This window comes from Pleurodeles waltl, chromosome 3_2, assembly GCF_031143425.1.
Source record: "Pleurodeles waltl isolate 20211129_DDA chromosome 3_2, aPleWal1.hap1.20221129, whole genome shotgun sequence".
NCBI lineage: Eukaryota > Metazoa > Chordata > Amphibia > Caudata > Salamandridae > Pleurodeles > Pleurodeles waltl.
The window spans coordinates 141,003,058-141,023,600 of record NC_090441.1 but is presented as its reverse complement, the minus strand read 5'-3'; positions in this window follow the sequence as shown (position 1 = coordinate 141,023,600).

Here is a 20,543-nt window from a genome sequence, read left to right as displayed (position 1 = left end):
AGAACTGCCGACGAACTAGGAACTGGGTACTGCTATAACAGCGAGACTGTCAGACTCCGGACAGGGCATCAAGAGACTGGAATCCAGAAGCGGCTGCAACAGGAACCATGCCACAAGTCGTACTGGCTCCAAAGAGTATCTTTTGAACTGTTAATACTTTATTACTGTGATCTTTGTACAATATATAGCAACAGGGGGGACGGGGGACAAATATACGGGTAGACCCACCAGGGGTGCCCACATCAATACACGAGCACATTCACAGACTAGGTCTGAGAAAGGACGTGTGCTCCATGTAGGTGGCACACTCGACCCGAATGAAGGCCCCCCCACGAGTATCGGAACGGATACCGACCCCACCAAGCAGCAAAGAGTGGGGCTCTTGTTCTTACTTTCTCTTTTTCTTATACATGTGTGGTAGTAGTCGGTTTGAGGGAATAGTAAATAGGGAGGGTGGGATAGTGGGAGTTAAGGGGACTAGAAGAGGTCAACACCACCAACAAGGTACACTAACGCGCACGCCAGCCTTAAATATAGGCCCAATAAAAAGCGCAGACAACCGGAAGGAAATTAGCTCCCAGAGGGAGCACATAAGTATGATACTACATAAGGAAACATGGCTCAACACACCAACGCATATACACAACAGTACGAGATAGTCACGTGGAATGTGAGGGGAATGTCCACACCGAGTAGGAGAGCGCAAGTGTACGCCCGTCTCAAACGCCTAAAGGCCCACATAGCTATCCTACAAGAAACACACTTAATGGAAGCTGAGATACAAGAGATCCAGACGAAATGGGGCGGACAGGTCACGGGCACAGCATACTCATCGTTCGCCAGGGGGGTGTTGATATGGATAGCAAAAGGCGTTCCGTTCGCCCAAACCTCACACAAATTAGACGCAGGGGGCAGGTATGCAATAATGGAAGGACAACTAGATGGGAAGCAAATATCGCTCATAGGGATATACGCTCCCAACAATGCGCAATTGAGATTTTTGGAGTCACTCACCCCGGCATTATTAGATAACCCTGCTGCACCAGCCATATGGGGTGGCGACTTTAACTGTCTGCCCAACGCAGAGCTGGACAGATCAACCCCTCCTAAAAAAGCAACATCAGGTAGAGGCGCCAAAAATCCACTACAGAAATGGGCGGACGACCTGAGAATCTATGACCTATGGCGAATGCACCACCCCAGACATAGAGAATACTCATTTTACTCTGTGCCCCATAAGGTGCACACAAGAATAGATATAATCTGGGGCTCAACTGACATATGCACGTTGACAAGCGGGTCAGAATATTTAGTCATGACACTATCGGACCACTCCACGCTCAAAATAACCCTGGGATGGGGTGGAACTCGCCCGGTAATCTCTACATGGAGGTTGCAACCAGAAGCGCTCCAGGACCAGGCATATGCAGAGGGGCTAGGAAAAACACTAAAGCAATACTGGGAAATAAACTCGGAATCCGCTAACACAAGGGCAGCAGAATGGGAGGCACATAAGGTGGTGGTTAGAGGGTTCTGCATGGCATCCTCCTGGGGGGTTAGGCGCACCCTACACACAGAGATTAGCAAGTTGGAGGAGGAACTGAGAGCACTTGAAATAGCAATAGCCGGGGAAGAGGCACCCTACACCGCATTAAAAGAAGCACGCACAAAATACAAAGAAGCAGACTCCCGTCTCCGCAAGCATCATTATAAGTACCACCTGATGCGTCAACAGTCTGAGGGAGATAGGTCTGGCAGACTGCTGGCTTGGCTTCTAAAGGGAGTTCAGCATCAGACTCCAATAGGGGCCATAAAATTAGACAATAACGCATTGGCTTCTACACAGACAGATATAAATGGGGCGTTCAGGAAATACTACACGAACCTATACACTAAACGAACGATTTGCACACCTGGACAGCTCGTAACCTTCCTGGCTGGTTCTCAACTAACACAATTATCACAGGTAGATACTGAAAAACTAGAGGCCCCACTAAGTATAGAGGAATTAGAAGTTGCATTAACACAAATGCCAAGGAATAAGGCACCAGGAATGGATGGCCTGCCACTAGAATACTACGCGAAATACTCGAACCACTTGAAGCCTCACCTGCTAAAAGTATACGAAGAGGCCTGGAGTCACAGGGCACTGCCCCCCACACAAAGAGAAGCCATGATAGCGGTCCTGCCCAAACAGGGACGGGACCCTACAGACGTCAAATCATATAGACCACTATCACTTTTAAACACTGACTGTAAAATCCTGGGCAAAATATTGGCCAATAGGCTGGCCCCTGTCATTCACACACTGATACATGAAGATCAAAACGGCTTTATTCCCAAACGTAATACATTCCTAAACATCCGCAGATTAATGGGAGTGATGGGAAGTACCCCCCTGGGCGCATATGATGAAATGGTACTATCATTGGACATCAAAAAGGCCTTTGACACCTTGGGATGGGACTATTTATTTGACACTATGCGGAACATGGGAATTGGCCCAAAATATATACAATGGATACAGACACTGTACTCCAGGCCACAAGCACGGGTTAGAACAGGCAGAGTGGTATCCAATAGTTTCCCGATCGCAAGAGGCACTAGACAAGGATGCCCCTTGTCCCCCCTATTATTTGCTATCGCTATGGAACCTCTGGCCACCCGTCTGCGATCAATGGAGGAGGAATGGGGCATATTTAGGAACGGGTCGAAGCACATAATATCTTTATACGCAGATGATGCCTTAATATATCTACGCAGAGGAAGTGAGACAATCCCTTCAGTAATAACACTCCTGTCTGAGTTCGGCTCAATGTCAGGACTAGTAGTAAACTGGGAAAAATCGTGCGTGTTTCCCCTGATCGCACAGACACTGTCAAATAGGGCAACAGCCTCGACCAGGCACTTGAGATGGTGCTTCGACTCCTTTAAATATTTGGGGGTTCAAATATACCACAAATCAGAAGACCTTAGAGATGGAAACCTGGGGAGAGCACTTGCCTCCATCAAGGGATCTCTACGCTTCTGGGGCAAACTACCATTGTCACCACTGGGCAGAGTCGCAATAGCAAACATGCTGATACTCCCTCGACTCCTGTACTACTTTTCTGCGTTGCCAATCCTGATCCCCAAGAGTTTCTTCCGCGACCTGAACGGCGCACTGCTGCAACTTATTTGGTTGGGAGGTAGGGCACGTGTCGCACTCACCACACTACAGCGCCCAGTGTCTGAGGGTGGCATGGGAGCCCCAAACGTTGAGCGCTATTACGCGGCTGCTCAGCTCCAGTGGATACTAAGCTGGATACACAGGCCCACACTAGCGGAATCGACTTGGGCACTGGCGAACCTAAGTGATACGCCACTGATCGCCTGGATGACAGCCGGAGCACCGAGGGGAGTGGCCGACAAACCACAGATGCTGGTGGCGCACGCATGCTGGAAGAGATATATCCAAGGCGGCCGTTGCGCACTCCCCTACTCCCCCCCTTTTACAGCTGGGGGCGCTCCCTGGCTGGGCAGGGAGAGATAGGAGAAGGTCGTTGGTGGTGTGGGCAGAGGCGGGAATAGAGAAGATAGGCGATTGATTCGAAGAAGGGAAATTAATGAACTTTGAACAGATACGTGACCTCACTCTAGTAAACCCGGGTCAATTCATGACATACCATGCCATATGCCACACTATAAAGAAGACGTGGGGGTCAGGGGACCAAGAGCATGTGACCTCCCCAGTACTGCACCATATGTTACAATATGACAGCCAGCTGCAGATTGTGTCGAATTTATACAAAGCATTGAATAAGTACTCGGTACCCACCTTAGAAAAGGCACTAACTAAATGGAATGAAGTGCTCCCACTCCCGATCACACGGGAGGAATGGCCTCGCGCCCTACTACATACCAGGGGAGTGTCGAGAAACCCTAGGTTCCGATATACGCAATTTAACTACCTACACCAAACGTACCTTTCACCAGCAAGGATTAAACGAACGTTTCCCAGCCTGGACCCAGCCTGCCCAAGGTGCCGAGCCCCGCTGGCACATTTCTACCACATGGTATTGGACTGCTCCCAGGTGCGTGGGAAATGGTCCGCAATAGTGGAGAAAGTATCGGAATTGACGGGTCTGGCACTTACAGTAGATCCTAAATCCTGTCTGCTAGGTCTGAGACAAAGAGATAAAAAACACAAACACTTGCATAAGTTTACAGACCTAGCTTATGCAATGTACAAAAGGCTGATAGCAATGAACTGGAAGTCACCCACTGCCCCGGACCTGACGTCCTGGCACGAAACGATACTGAGATGGGCCAACGCAGAACTGATGGTACTGAGGAACACAAAAGTGGGGCCCCACCGGCGGATGGGCAGGGAGGTGTGGGAGACCTTAATAGACAGACTAGACGCCAAAAGTGACGAGAAACCGCCTTGAACTAATGCATATGATAATTATCAGGCAGCAGTTAGCCTGATGGGCCTGCTCCCCCACCCAGCACGGGGCTCAGCGGACTCGAACCACCGGGCAGAATGGCGCCCCCGCAACGGGCTGATCCGCCGGGGGTGCTCCATAACGATCACTCACAGAAGAGTTAATGTTCCACACAGAAAGGCAAGCCACACACCCTAGACCCACACGCACACTCCATCCGTCCCGGATCTTCCCTAATGCAGCACATAAACACCAGTCTCGTCACATATATGTATATACCCAACGCGTGATAAAGTGTGCATAACAACTTCTAGGCAAGCAACTGTTTTAGAAACCATTCTTGTACTCCTTATTGAATGACCGATAGTGACCCCAGTTAAGTTGTTGAAGTTAAAGCGTTAAACTGTGTATTAACAGCGTAATTGATTCAATATATGTGTACAATGTATCTGGCAAACGCTGGGAACAGAACTAAAGTGAAAAATGCAATAAAAAAATATTTTTTAAAAAAATAATGACCATGGCGGTGATATCTCCGATAGACAGCCAATGTACCACACCGACTGCCAGGGCGGATACAACAGTCACCACGGCGGTAGCCACCTACAGGCAAGTGGAAGACAAAGTACGGCCCACCATATTTTGACACAGGAAACCGCCACCTTTTCTGGGGGGGGGGTACCAACGCCATAAAAAAAAACCTGGTGGAACCAGAGCACAAAATTCAAAGGAGTCACCATTGGAGACACAGGGAAGAACCACGCCGCCATGGAACCCAAACTGCAAGTCTTCCCGATGATCTTCTACGTTATGCTCCACCTGGAACACCAACGCTGACGAAGACGACGATGGTGAGTACAGCCGTCTAGTACACAAGGGAGGGTGGGAGGAAAACGAGAGTGACACACACGCACAACACACACCTGACACACACACGCCATACACACAACCAGCTGCATTACAAAAGCAATTAGACTCTGAAAATCTGCAGAATAATGCAAGGACAACAGGAATAGACGAAAGTGATTGCAATCAGTCCAACAATAAAATCAACAATCCGATTTGGCCATGAACCAGATATGTACACTTGTATAAAAAAGGGGCACTGCCCAGTCCATATTTCAAAGGGCCCACATGGCCACAGGGCACAGACAAGGACCTACCCGAATCCTGCACCAATCCCGATAGAACACTGCAGGGGCATCAGTTGTCAGATAGTCCAGCACCTCAGGAGGAGAGGGGGGCCCCTCAGCCGGATGTGGGAACAAGCCCACTGTTTCTGAAGGGGGCAAAATGGCCATGCTTTGTCCTGGGGAGTGCAAGGCCACAGTCTTTCAAGTGGGCGTCTTGCCCACTGATTCTAGAAGGGGCAACATGCACTGTGCTTTGTCCTGGGGAGTGCAAGGCCACAGTCTCTCAAGTGGGTGTCTTCCCCACTGGTTCTGGAGGGGGCAACATGCCCGTGCTTTGTCCTGGGGAGTGCAAGGCCACAGTCTCTGGAGTGGGTGACTTGCCCACTGGTTCTGGAGGGAGCAACATGCCTTGTGCTTTGTCCTGGGGAGTACAAGGCCACAGTCTCTGGAGTGGGTGACTTGCCCACTGGTTCTGGAGGGGACAACATGCCCTGTGCTTTGTCCTGGGAAGTGCAAGGCCACAATCTCTCAAGTGGGTGTCTTGCCCACTGGTTCAGGAGGGGGTAGGCCGCACAGTAGCCCCTGGAGGCTGGACTACATAGCGTCTGCCGGTGGTGATGGCTGCACTGTGGTGGCAGTTGGGGGAGGCTCCTGGTCAGCCCCTGCACTCTCTGATGGCTGCACTGTGGTGGTGGTTGACGGAGGCTCCTGGTCAGCCCCCCTTTCACTACCCAGCAGGACATACCTCTTTAAAGCAGAACTAACAACACTACTTCTGACTACCTCTGCGACCATGGGGAGGGATGATTCCTGTTACCACTTCAACTACATCACCTGTCCAAGATGTGGCTGTTTTTTATTCCAACAAATTGACAATATCATCTACTATGAGCCTCCACATGAAGTGGACCCATCCACCAGTAAAGCACCTGCGTTTGCGGAGACTGCTTTTGGTTACCTCATCGACATTGATGACTTTTCTTCAACTTCATCCACTCCTGCGATTGAAACAGTTTCAAAGACAGGAAAGCTGTACTTATGGCTTAAAGCTAACTAGCTAATTCACCCATGGAACCATCTATGGTTATTCTTGACATTATTTGCATTGTTTCTATGGATTGGTTTTGTGAGTGTTTTCTTTCTGCTTATAAATGGTCATTACCTTCCTGAACGCTCCTCTGTTCAACCAGTGGACGAAGCCTTAACTCCATATCATTCCTCACATAAGGTCCGCAGAGACTTGTCCCTTTGTGAACATTTCATCTGTACCAATTCCTGATGGGATTGTGTGGGTGTTAGAAATGGGGTCTTTGATTGGCAGTCAGGTTACCCCCTGTACAAGCAAGAACCCTCACTCTACTCAGGGTAAAGGAGAATGACCCTCAGTTAACAACCACTCACCTCCTTGGTAGCTTGGCATGAGCAGGCAGGCTTAACTTCAGAAGCAATGTGTAAAGTATTTGTACCAACACACACAGTAACTCAGTGAAAACACTACAAAATGACACAACATGGGTTTAGAAGCATAGGTAATATTTATCTAAACAAAACAAGACCAAAATGCCAAAAATCTAACATACACAAGTCAAGATATGAATTTTTAAAAGAATAAGGCCCTCATTATAAGAATGGCAGTAAATGCCGCCTACCGCCGTGGTGACAGACACCAGAAAGACCGCCGCTGCGGCTAACATCCATCCACCAAATTATGACCACAGACGGATTTCCGCCAGAAGAAGGGTGGAAATCCGGCTGTGACCATACTGTCGGATGGTGGTAAGGTGGCGATGCTACCACCAGCAGCGCCATGCCGGTAGACCGCCGCCAGCCGTATTATGAAAAATAATACATCCTGGGAGTGTTCTGCTGGCGAGCGCTGCTGGCGGTAGCAGCCCCCCATCCTGTTCCCTGCCAGAAGGCCCCCTGGATGCAGGTAAGTTGGGTTTCTGACTGGGGGGTGTTGTGGGTGTTTGTGGGGTTGTGTGCATGAATGTGTGAGTGTGTGCATGAATATGAATGTGTGTAGTGTTGTTTGCGTGTGTGTATGCATGTGTGAGAATGCGTGTATGAATGATAATGTGAATGCGTGTCTGCGTGTCAGTGTGAATGTGTGTACGGATGTGTGAGAGAATGAATGGGTGCATGCATAAATGAATATGTGTATGCCTGTGTGAGTGAGTGTGTGTATGCGTGGTGCATGTCTGCAAGTGTGCATGAATGGGGCGTGGAGAATTAGAAGGGGGGCATGGATGGAGGGGAAGAGGGGGGCATCTGGAGAGTGTTTGCGGGAGTGGGTGAGCCTCATACCAGTGACTGGAAAGAAATTCCCTGTCACTGGTAGGGCCTACCTCCAGAGTTTCATGGCATTGTGAACGCCATGAAAACCATGGCAGTAGGCAGGGTCACGAATCCGCTGGCAGTACAATAGCGGCCGCCAGGCCGGAGATTCTTATCTCTGGCCAGGCAGCTCCTACCGCCAAGGCGATCGGAATGGTAACTGTCATAATGTGCCGGTATGTACCGCCAGACCGTTGGCGATACTATCGCCACATTATCACCAACCGCCGGGGTCATAATGACCCCGTAAGAGTCTTCCAGCCACCATGGAGTAGGAGCACTGATTTCAGCCACAAAGCCGGCGACGTATCGTTTACCAGCTGCGACATGGAAGGTGCATCCAAAATATCCCCACACAGTGGTCTGTGCGTGGATTTTCAGTTCTTGGCTACCAGCGTCACCTCTCAAGGGCCCGGGGACTGGATAGGACACCACTTGGCAGGGCAGGAGTCTCAGCAGAAAGTCCAAGTGCTGGCAGAGAGAAGTCTTTGATGGCCCTAAGACCTCAACAACAGGATGCAAGCTCAACTCAAGCCTTTGGAGATTCTTCTCAAGCAGTAATCCACAGCAAAGTCCAGTCTTTGCTCCCATTCACAGGCTGAAGCAGCAACTGCAGGATAGCCCAGCAAAGCACAGTCACTGGCAGGGGCAGCCTTCTCTTCAGCTCTTCAGCTATTCTCCTTTCAAAGGTTCCCCTTGAATCCTTGAAGAAATTTAATTTTCAGGGGGTTTGGGTGCTCTTCTTATACCCCTTTCTGCCTTTGAGGTAGGCCTACTTTAAAAAGAAGTCTGTGTTGTTTATAAGATCTTACCTTGCCCAGGCTAGGCCCCAGACACACACCAGGGCGGTTGGAGACTGCATTGTGTGAGGCCAGGCAAAGCCCTTTCAGGTGTGAGTGACCACTCCTCCCCTTCCCTCAGCCAAGATGGCCCATCAGGATATGCAGGCTACACCCCAGCTTCCTTTGTGTCACTGTCTAGAGGAGAGGTGCAAGCAGCCCAACTGTCAATCTGACCCAGACAGAGAATCCACAAACAAGCATAGTCACAGAATCGTTTAAGCAAGAAAATGCCTACTTTCTAAAAGTGGCGTTTCCAAACACACAATCTAACAACCAACTTCACTTAAAGATATATTTTTAAATTGTGAGTTCAGAGACCCCAAACTCCACATGTCCATCTGCTCCCAAAGGTATTCTGCATGTTAAGGATATTTAAAGGCAGTCCCCATGTTAGCCTATGAGAGAGATAGGCCTTGCGACAGTGAAAACCGAATTTGGCAGTATTTCACTGTCAGGACATGTAAAAAACATAAGTACATGTCACATCTTTAACATATACTGCACCCTGCCCCTTGGGCTACCTAGGGCCTACCTTAGGGGTGACTGACATGTATAAAAAGAGAAAGTTTGGTCCTGGCAAGCCGAATAAGCAGTTTAAAACTGCACATACAGACACTGCAGTGGCAGGTCTGAACCATGGTTACAGGACTACTCATGTGGGTGGCAAAACCAGTGCTGCAGGCCCACTAGTAGCTTTTGATTTAAAAGCCCTAGGCACCTCTAGTGCATGTTACTAGGGACTTACTAGTAAATCAAATATGCCAATCAGGGATAAGCCAATTACACATACAATTTACACAGGAGCACTTGCAGTTTATCACTGATCAGCAGTGGTAAAGTGCCCAGAGTACCAAAAACAGCAAAAACAGTCCAGCACAGAGTCAAAACATAGGCTGCAGAGGCAAAAAAGACAGGGGAGACCACGCCAAGGATGCCAGGTCTAACAGTGGGATAAGGTTCCATTTAATATATACGGGCCTACTGAGGTCATTCAAATTTCTTATGCCTTCACAATATCTATGACTGATGTAATTACACACAGTGGGAACACTGTTTAACACCACCTGTGGAGAGCCCAAGACATTATGCAGATAAATTCACTTATTTTTCTGGATATGACCCAAAAAATGCAGTCATATTATTTCAAGTTACCACCTTCAAAAATTAGGAAAATGTTCTAACTAATGGAAAGTTAATTTATTCTGATTCAGTTGTTTCCTGTCTTGCAGTTGAAGTATATGGATACTGGAAGAAAACTATTGATGTAAAGAGTGTATGGGCAAAAACAGGGTAGGGAAGCTTTGGTTCAGGCCTTTAATGCTCCATTGCTGGAAGAGTTGGAGCGTGATTGGTCATTGCCCTTCAGACCAGTCCTATGGTGCATGCAGCCAGTCTTTCGCTGCGTGTGGTGCTTCTTCTACCATTTGCCTACTGTGTGCCTTGCTGTTCCGACAGTGCCTCCGGTGGACCAAGCACTGCTGATGTCCCAGATAAGGGTTCACTCATGGTCGTGCCCCTTGAGACTAAGGCTGATTCGTGACGCCACCTATGAGCCGCCCTTGGTGAACGATCTGGCTCGCTTTGGCACTGCGGAGAGTACCGCCCCTGAAGGAGGTCCTACACAAGAGAATGACAGACATTACTGCGCCATGGATCCATCTGCCTATACTGTCATTTATCTAACATCTGTCAATGTGGCCTCCTTTCTGAGGGCCTTTCCATTTAATTACTTCGAAGACTCTCTTCAAGATCATGACTAATGTTAAATAACTTTGATGATTGGCTTCTACTACTCAATTCAAAGATTGTCTTTTAACTTTGGCCTGCTGTGCTTGTCATGGTCGACATTATGCGGGTCATTCCGACCCTGGCGGTCGGTGGCCGCCAGGGCCACCGACCACGGGAGCACCGCCAACAGGCTGGCGGTGCTCCTACGAGCATTCTGACCGCGGCGGTTTAGCCGCGGTCAGACGCGGAAAGCCAGCGGTCTCCCGCTGACTTTCCGCCGCTCGTAGGAATCCTCCATGGCTGCGGAGCGCGCTCCGCAGCCATGGAGGATTCCGACTCCCCCTCCCGCCATCCAGTTCCTGGCGGTTCTCCCGCCGGGAACCGGATGGCGGGAGGGGGAGTCGCGGGGCCCCTGGGGGCCCCTGCCGTGCCCATGCCTATGGCATGGGCACGGCAAGGGCCCCCGTAAGAGGGCCCCTAAAAGTATTTCAGTGTCTGCAAAGCAGACACTGAAATACGCGACGGGTGCAACTGCACCCGTCGCACCTTCCCACTCCGCCGGCTCTATTACGAGCCGGCGTCATCGTGGGAAGGGAGTTTTCCCCTGGGCTGGCGGGCGGTCTTGCGAAGACCGCCCGCCAGCCCAGGGGAAAACTCGGAATACCCTCCGCGGTCTTTCGACCGCGGAGCGGTATTTCGGAGGGGGGAAGTCTGGCGGGCGGCCTCCGCCGCCCGTCAGACTCAGAATTAGGGCCTATATCTCTTCGTATGTTTTTAGCTATTTTTTTAACAAGTTTTTAAATACAAGTTTTTAGCTAGTTTTTAATGATTTGAGCTTGTTTTTAGTTCAGAGCATTTTTTAGCTTAGATTCATTCACCTTCGGTGGTGTTATCCTATGGCGTCATACTTGTTAAGACAATGGGGTGGGTGTAGTGAATCCTATCTTGTTTCAATGGGAAGAAGGAGTTAGCTTAGCCCTCAGACTACTTAGTTCGCTGTGCTTTAGCCTGTTTATTTAATTATATCTTTTAAGATGGCTGCATTGTTTCTAGTTCGGCCAATGTTCTAGTTTCAAGTTATCAGTGCCACCGCGCTAAGGCGTTACTATCAAGCGACAAAGATATACAAGCTGAAGGTATTCACTTTAGGTACTTTCCCTCTTGTGCGCTTTTGAGGGAATTGTTTATATACATTGCCGTCCTAAGCATAACTTGTTATCTATTGTTTGGGAACAGACCTACGTCGGGGGTCCAATCAGATCTGTATAAATACATCTCACACAGACAGATAATCAGAGGGATTCCGACCAGAAGCCATCGATGCTATCGATGCTGCACGTCGCCTTGACTTTGACCCTGTCTTTGTGTCCCCACGGAGTCTGATTTAGAGACCTCATTCCAAGGTAAAAAGGGCTGGGGTGGCTCTTCTCGTGGACACCACATTGGCAGATTAGGTTTATCACACCTAGCTCTCTTTAGGTTAGGGGTCAGGTTGATCATGTTACGGTATTAGGACACAGTTCATCTCTCATGTCATTTCATGTTCTTGCAAGATGGCGGGGTCTTCATACTAAGGACTCTCATTTTCACAATTCTGTTTCTTGCACTGTTCATTATCCTAATCATTGCAGCCCATGCAATTTATCGTAGATTGCAGTATTGTTAGTAAAAGCCTATTAAGACTTTTACGCATTCTCTCCATATTGCCTGTGTTTGATTGAGAAATGTTGTTAATGTGAGGAAGGGGAAATCTCTGTTTAACCACAACACTCCCTGAGATGCCAAACTCTTTAGTCCATGCGTAAAGGCTGGCACAAATCAACTTTTACTGTCTGGGTTTTTGGTGAGGTACTGCTTGTAAGCCGGGAGGGTTGGGACGATAGTTGTGACTTGTTGTAGGATAGGCATAGTCACCTACAAACATACGTACTGTCATCCTTCAACCACCAGTCTTGCCTAGAGGAAGATTCAAACCTCAACACCGCTTTTGATGCCCTGAAGGCTGGCATGTGCACAGCACCTGTGCTGAAGGAACCTGACTACTCCAAGGAGTTTGTTGTGCAAACAGACTCCTCAGAGCATGGTATAGGAGCAGTACTCTCATAGCTTAATGAAGAGGGTCTAGATCAACCTGCAGCCTTCATTAGCAGGAGGTTACTTCCCAGGGAAGGTAGGTGGAGTGCAATAGAGTGTGAAGCTTTAGCTGTTGGCTGGGTGGTGAAGAAGCTATAATCATACTTGCTGAGCTCCAAAAGATTGATATGGAACCTGGACTCCGCCAGAGACCAGATGCCTCTGACAGCCATCTCTCCCATGTGGGAGCCCCCTCCAGGAGTGACATATCTGTCACAACTGTCAGATCTGGTTCAGGAAGGGAGTGGGATCTGCCTCTGATCCAATTGCAGTCCAAAAGCCACCACCGCAGATCTTGCGCAGTTCCCTCCCAGATATGGACCATGTTGGAGACATTCCCTGATGCAGTTCCCACTGGAAATTCAGGGCCCACTGCTGAGCCTGCATATGCTATCTGGCATGTGCCACCAGCAAGGCTCAGGAGGCCATGAGGCCCAGCAGACTCAGTCATTCTTATAAATAATCAGAATAGACACTGAAATATTGGTATCATAGTCTAAATAGCCTGGACTCGCCGCTCGGGAGGATCGGTCTGAAACTGCAGTGTCCAGAACTGCTCTGACAATAGGGAGCATCTTAGAGGGAGTCAGGTGTGACTTTGGCATGTTTATAGTGAACCCCACTGAATGCAGGAGGTCTGCCAGAGTCTAGAGGCAGGAGATGACAGCCTGGGGCAAGCCTGCCTTCAACAGCCAGTTGTTGCGGTAGGGGAAGACTGAAACCTCTGACCTGTGCAGATGAGCTGCGACCACTGACATCACTTTGGTGAATACAAGGCGGCGGTGGTAAGGCCATAGTGGATCACAGTAAAATGAAAATGTTCATCGCCTACTGTGAACCACAAGTAACGTCCGTAAGCAGGCAGGACAGGAATATGGAAGTATGCATCTTGCAAATCCATCGGTTCCATCCAATCTCATGGGTCTAGGGCAGATAGGACCTGAGCCAGAGTGGGCATTTTGAACTTCTCCTTCTTAAGGAAGAGCTTGATGGATCAGAGGTCTATAATAGGGCGTAGGCCCTTGTTCTTTTTTGGCACCAGAAAGTAGCAGAAATAACAACCACAACCTACATCTTGAACAGGGATCGTCTCTATGGCTCCTTTGGCCAAGAGAGCCATAACCTCGTTACGGAGAAGTGTCAGGTTTTCCTCTGCCATCCAATCGTAGGATGGTGGCACAGATGGAGAGGTACTCACGAAGGGGAGGGAGTAGCCGCTTTGGACTTTTTGCAAAACCCACCTGTCTGACGTGATGGCTTCTCAGCGGGGCAGGTGATGGGGAATCCTTCCTTTAAATTTCCCCTGATGGGGAAGCATCAGACTAGGAAGGTTTGAAGGCTTCAGTGGGAGGGGTGGTGGACTGGTCCAACCGCTGGCTCCCTGATCCATGAGGACATTGGATCCCACTCCCAGGCCACACAGAGGCTGGGTAGCATGTACGGTACAGGGGCTGGAGGGAAAGGGATGGGGTTGGGTGCCTCTTCTGCAGCCACAAGAGGGGCAAAAAGCAGACTGAGGGGAGTGAGGGGCGGCTGCGAGGCCCAAGGACCAAGCCGCAGCCCGGGACTCCTTAAAACGCTTGAGCATAAGCACAGCTTGGACATCTCCCAAAAAGCCAGATGTCATCAACCAAGCATGGTGCCTCAAGGCCACTGTTGACTGTGGTGGCACGACTGACCCCAGTGGGATCTGAAAACAGATCCCTGGTGCCCTCTGGAGCCAAGGTCAAAGCTGCCAGCTATATTTATTTATAAATTAAATGCTACTAATGGGCCAGCAGCCCTGAAAGCCTCTTAAGTAGTCCTTTAAACATATCTCAGGCTTTCCACTGCAGCCTGTGTGTTCAGTTTTAAACTAACATTTCGACCTGACAAAATAAACATTTTGACAGGCTCAAACCAGCCTTTTTAATACATAAAGGTGACCCCTTGAGTAGGCTCTAAACAGCACACATCTAAACATCTAAACTAAAATGTATGTAAAAAGCAATTTTAGATTTTTCATACCCTGATAGTGAAAAAAGCTTAAAATTGTTTTCCATGAGGGAGGCGTGGCTTGGGAGCATTAAAGATGGCAGTTGCATTCTGAGAGTGCTTGAGAATGCTTTGTCATTTGCTGCCATCTACTAGGATAACCTGACTCAATTTGGCCCATCTTTGCAACTGCTGACTTTCGCAACCCCTCATGTCAGACGGGGTCCACCTTGCGGTTCAGACTGAGGTGAATGGATGCACTTCTGTGGAGGCCCTGACGGAGACGTTCAACATGGCAGATGGCCAAGCACTGATGCTGTGATTGCCCTACCTTTTTTGTAGCTGCAAGTTACTGCACAGCAGAGGAACTGAAGTAACTGTTGGAGTGTAGAGCCGGAGGTTGAAGTTCAGTTTTCCTGAAGGCCCCAGAGTGCAGGTTGCATGAAGTGCATTGCTCACCCCCTACGGACTTTGTTCTCGTGTGATGGACATGCCACTTTCTGCCGCACTACCCTGTGAGGGCCCCACTGCTGCACGGGAGCCCTGTGAGCCACTTGAAAAAGAACCCACAAGCTTTGGAGACCTGGGTGGTCCCAGGCCACCAGCCCTGGACATACCAAGGGTGAGTGCAGTTGTAAAGAGGGCACAGAAGGGAGAGCAACCGACACCGTGGTGGCTCCGTGGACTACAGCTCAACTATGCTGAAACCCTGTAGTGGGGTGAGCTTTAGCATATGAGACTTCAGACTACCTAATTTTTGTCCGAAATGCCCTAGTAATGGCTGAGTATCAAGGGGCCCCTCTGACCAACCACACAAGATATTAAGGTCCTGGGCCCAGAGGTGGTGTTTGGGTCGGGACTTTGACTGGTCCTCAATATTGACTGTCCCCCTTTTTCTTTGACTGCAGGCAGTGGACGTTCTCCTGTGTGGTCCAGTGGGGCACCCACCCCATGCCTCTCTGTTTCTAACAATCCTTCCCAGCTCCCTGCCCTCTGGGATGGTGCAGGCGACTGCTTTGGCTGGCTATAATGCATCTTTGACCACTGGGAGACCTGTGGTTAGAGGAGCTGCATGGCATAGATCACCGAAGATGTTCAGAGTGTCCTGCTGGCTTAGTGTTCACCTACCATCGCACTTTCCAATGGGCCATTCTCCCCCTGGTGGGTCCCTTGCTCCTTATGCTGTTGTCCTCATTGCCACAAGTGGGATGGGCACCTGGACTGTTGATCATGAGTAACCCTACGTCTCACAGCGAATGGGAAGGATAAGGCCCCTCGTTCTTACGCTTACCAAACTCATATTAAGAAATACCCCTACATTAGGAGATACTTCAGAGAGCAGTCTGTCCACTGCTACCAGGGATCTTTCCAAAATCAGGCGAAGAAGGTGGCGGATGCCAGAGAGTGCTTACACATTTGCAAAGCGTATTTCAATAGTGAAATCCGAGCGAAGTCATAAAATATAAACAATATGGTGTTGGGTGCCAGGCTAGCCCTAACACTTGCCACCACAGGTGTCGGTGGGCCACACACTGAAGAGTGGGTGGTTGCCTAAATATTGAAAGAAGAGTGGCCAGGGCACACCAATAGCATGAATCCTGATAATGTTCAAGAATAAATAGAAAGTTCGTTCTTGGAAGATGATGTGTAGATATTTATTATAAGTGCAGGTAGAAAGTAGAAATCTCAATCAAAAGACTGCGTTGTACAAAATGACCATGTGTCCAGAGCAGCCAGATGGTGATAAATGGTCAAAGTTACAATAGGATGTTCGAATGTAACAATAAGTCCATACAGCAAAACAGCCAACACGTCTTTCGTCTTCAAGACTTTGTCAAGGCTGTGGAAAAATAGATGAAAAATACATACATGTCGGTATAGTATAATTGCACAAGGTGACTTCACAATGTCTAAAATTCTTTGTACAGAGGTAAAGAGAACAATCCGAGCGAAGGTGCAATAGAATTGTGTGAATTAAGTGCAGGGATACGTATTGTTAATGTGACGACCAGAATGTAGTGTGAATGCCTCAATAGGTCTTATAGGTGACTAATTGAATCACGTTCCAGAAGAAAAAGGCAAACAAGTCAGTCTAGAGTGGAATAAAACGGCAACATCATGCGAGGTGAGATTGTCATAAACGTGTCTACACAGTGTGATACAGTACATGTGCTTTAAATTTTTTTAGAAAACATTGAATCTTAGTGGTGAAGAAACAAGGGGGGATGCAAAGTGTGTTGTGATGTGGATAGAAGATCTAGAAATGGTGTGAAGAAAAAAGAGTAAAGAAAGAAGTAAGAAGTAATTGAAAGGGGGTAAGGTACCTTCAGATGTATATAAAACATTATATGTAAACACGAAAGGTACATAGATCAAGCTGCTGGTAGTCATGAGTCCTTGGGAGAAATCAAATAGTATAGGAAAATGATGGCCATGATAAGCCTGGGGTATAAAACAACAGAAAATGCAATTTAATGTAAAGCAGATGTTATGCAGAAAGCTACTTGATTTTAAAGCTACATACGGAGTAAATAATCTGGTATGCCAAGTTCTATATTGTCGCTGGAGCGTGGCCCCGTCACTACCTTTTCTAAGGTTGCTGTGATTTTACATGTGTAATATTCTTTTCACTTTCTAGAAAAACTCGAAAAGTGAAGATGGAGCCTATCAAATTAGAAAGGTTTTCTCACAACGCAATTAAAAATTCCTAAAGGAACGTTTTACTTAGTCTTTTTATGCCCATGCCATGCCCCCGAATGCCACTTTAACCGCTTATAAAAACCAAAATCTCAATCAGAAAAAATTTCATTCTAAAACTAGAGAACGTTTTATCACTTAGTCTCTGTCTCTGGTATAACTTTACTTCACACCATTTTAAGACACACAATCGGAGCATGCTGCGCACTACCAGACTTCTACAGAAATTGAAAGGCTATTCTATTCACAAAACGTGGTATGCTTTTATCACATATTTATTTTTTCTACCCGACACAGATTAGTAAAGCTTTCCTCGCCTGGCTGCCTTGAGTTCCCCGTAAGTGGGAGAAAGTAGTGAGACAAGCCAGCAACGCTGGCAGTACCTTACCTTAAGTATTTGTGGAGCGAATAAACCCATGCCGTGCGTGTCGGGGTTTTGGCAGAGTGTTTGGCCCATGTGTGTGCCAGTCTCTTTTTATAGGTTGATCGGTTCAGGCAAAAGAGAGTCAAAATAGAAAAGAGACTCTAATTGAGACGGCGGGCAGTTTGAGCAGCCCAAGGTGGGGGCCATTTTGAAACGGAGTGAGTCCATATAGAGACTAGTGCTACGAGCAATGGAGGCATTCAGAAAAGGAGAGGGGTGTGGAGATCAGACGTAAGGGTCATGCAGAAAAGTGTATATAATAAATATAATATAACTGTAGTTTGTTAGAAGTACCATTGTCACAAGGTAAGGCATAATACACAATAGGTGGTATGAACTACCGTCAAATAATGTATAAGTATACAAAACAGTAAGCATGATACAAGACCAAGATGAGTGGGTTACAGATTCATCTTGTAAGTCAGAGAACTTACTAACATAGAGAAAAGAAGTTATAGCTGGACACATAAAAAAATACATCTTAGTGTATGAAATATATGGAGGTGAGTGTTTTTATACAGCTGAGTTTTAAAGAAAGGTGTATAGATCCTTGTCAATGTTAATGCCCTGCTCAACAGCTCTTTTGGTTACCTCTTCCTTTGGTATGATGGACATACTAATCAGGGATGCCCGGGCCAAAAGAGAGAAACTCATTGAGGAAATTCTCACCTTGGAAAAATAAATTAAAGAAATTAACTTACCTGAGGCCAAAGAAAAAAACTATAGAATCCTTAAGGAAATATTACTTAAACACCAAGAATACATCAAAGAGAAAAAAACACATAAACTTAAGAGGGATGAAGGGGATTACAAGAATGGGAGGGTTTTCACCTACTAGCGTAAATTTGATAACATCAAACTAGATAGACAAGATTCCTCTTCACACCCACCTGACAACGGGGCCACCTCCACCTACTCTACAAGTGATACGGATCTTTCTAGCACCTCTAGTATCAGTGGAAGTGACACTTACATCTCCACACTACAAACTACGGTATCAACCACTCACAAATCACCTTTTTTAGTGGAATTAGAGAGATACAGAAAGGGCCAAATATTCAACAGAAGGAGTGAGGACTCTCACACCATCCCTTTAGGAGAGGCAAGAGAAAGGCATACAGACACAACAAGAGAGAGAGAAGGGGTTACAACGAGATCCACCACCCTCAATCAGAAATGACTGAATCTATCTCAAGTACCAATAATGAGATTTCTATTGTAAACCTGACAAACATTGAATTAAATATGCAACAAATAAATATTTTGAGCAAAGGTTTGGGTTTTGTGCCATCATCTTTACCTAACTTCACTGAACTGCATATAAATCTCTTTAAATTTGTTTGTAAATGCAAACTTGCGAAATGTTTTGAAGGTAGACCAGCGCAGACCGATTTTACTGCTCCTGTTCCCTCTCCCACTAGTAACATCACCATTAAAGACTTGAAAGACATTCAGACCCTTCTCTCTTTAGAATCTCTATCGGACATACCTCCATCTTTCACAGACATCAGATCCGATTTAAACATTGATCCTTGCACACACCTTGATAGTGGTCTCAAGACCACCTCGAAATTTACTCCTAATCTAGGAAGTGACAATGTCATCGACATCTTTTACAGACAAGTCACGGCTGACTTCTATCAACTTGAGGACTTATATCGCTCAGGACATAAACACATCACACACAACATTACTATCCCTGAAAGAGAAGCCCTTCACTCCCTTGCTCAAAACAAAGATATAATCATCAAGGAGGCAGACAAAGGGGGGAACATTGTGATCATGAACAAGTCTGATTACATCAAGGAAACTGACCGGCAACTAAATGATGCCACTGCATACTCTACCTTGTCACACAACCCCTTGGCCAAAGCTAATGAACACATAATGCACACACTATCCACATGGAGAGACAAATGTCTCCTCACTGATTTGGAGTTCAAGTACATCTACAATCCAACCCCCACGTCGCCATGCATCTACATTTTACCAAACATTCACAAACCGGGTCCATTTCCGCCCGGTATGCCTATCATCTCAGGAATTGGCTTGCCAACAGAAAGAATTTCTGAATACATTGACCTGTTTTTACAACCTTTGGTCATTAATCTCCCTTCCTTTATCATAGATACCAAGGATCTCCTCAGCAAACTTAGTGACTTTGAATGGACAGGGGGGCACATCCTAGCAAACCTAGACGTTACCTCACTATACACTTGTATACTGAGAGACAAGGGTCTACTTGCCATCCAGCACTTTCTTGATACACGTGAAGCTTCACTCCTAGAACACTCCAATATGCTTTTAGATCTAATAGAGCTAGTTTTGGATAACAACTTTTTTGTCCATGATGGCACGTGGTTCAAACAGATCCAAGGTGTGGCAATGGGGGCCAAATTTTCCCCCTCTTTTGCAAATTTGTACATGGGCTTTTATGAATGGCAACATATATGGAGAGAGTGCCCACCGGACTTGACATACTATACTGGGGCAGATACATTGATGACGTTTTACTTTTTTGGTCAGGCAGTTTCGATACATTTGACCTTTTTTTACAACATCTCAACACCAACTCCTTTAAAATCACTTTTACTGGGGAACACAGTACATCACAGGTCAATTGTTTGGACCTAACACTCTACATAAGAGGTAATGAAATCTGCTCTAAACTATACAGAAAACCTACAGCATGCAATGCCATCTTACACGCTAACAGTTCACACCCTGCCTCTCAAATTAAGGCCATTCCCTATGGAGAGCTCACCAGGATCAGGAGAAATTGCAGTGAAGATATAATCTTCCATGAAGAAACCAAAGTAATGAACACACAATTCGTACGGAGGGGTTA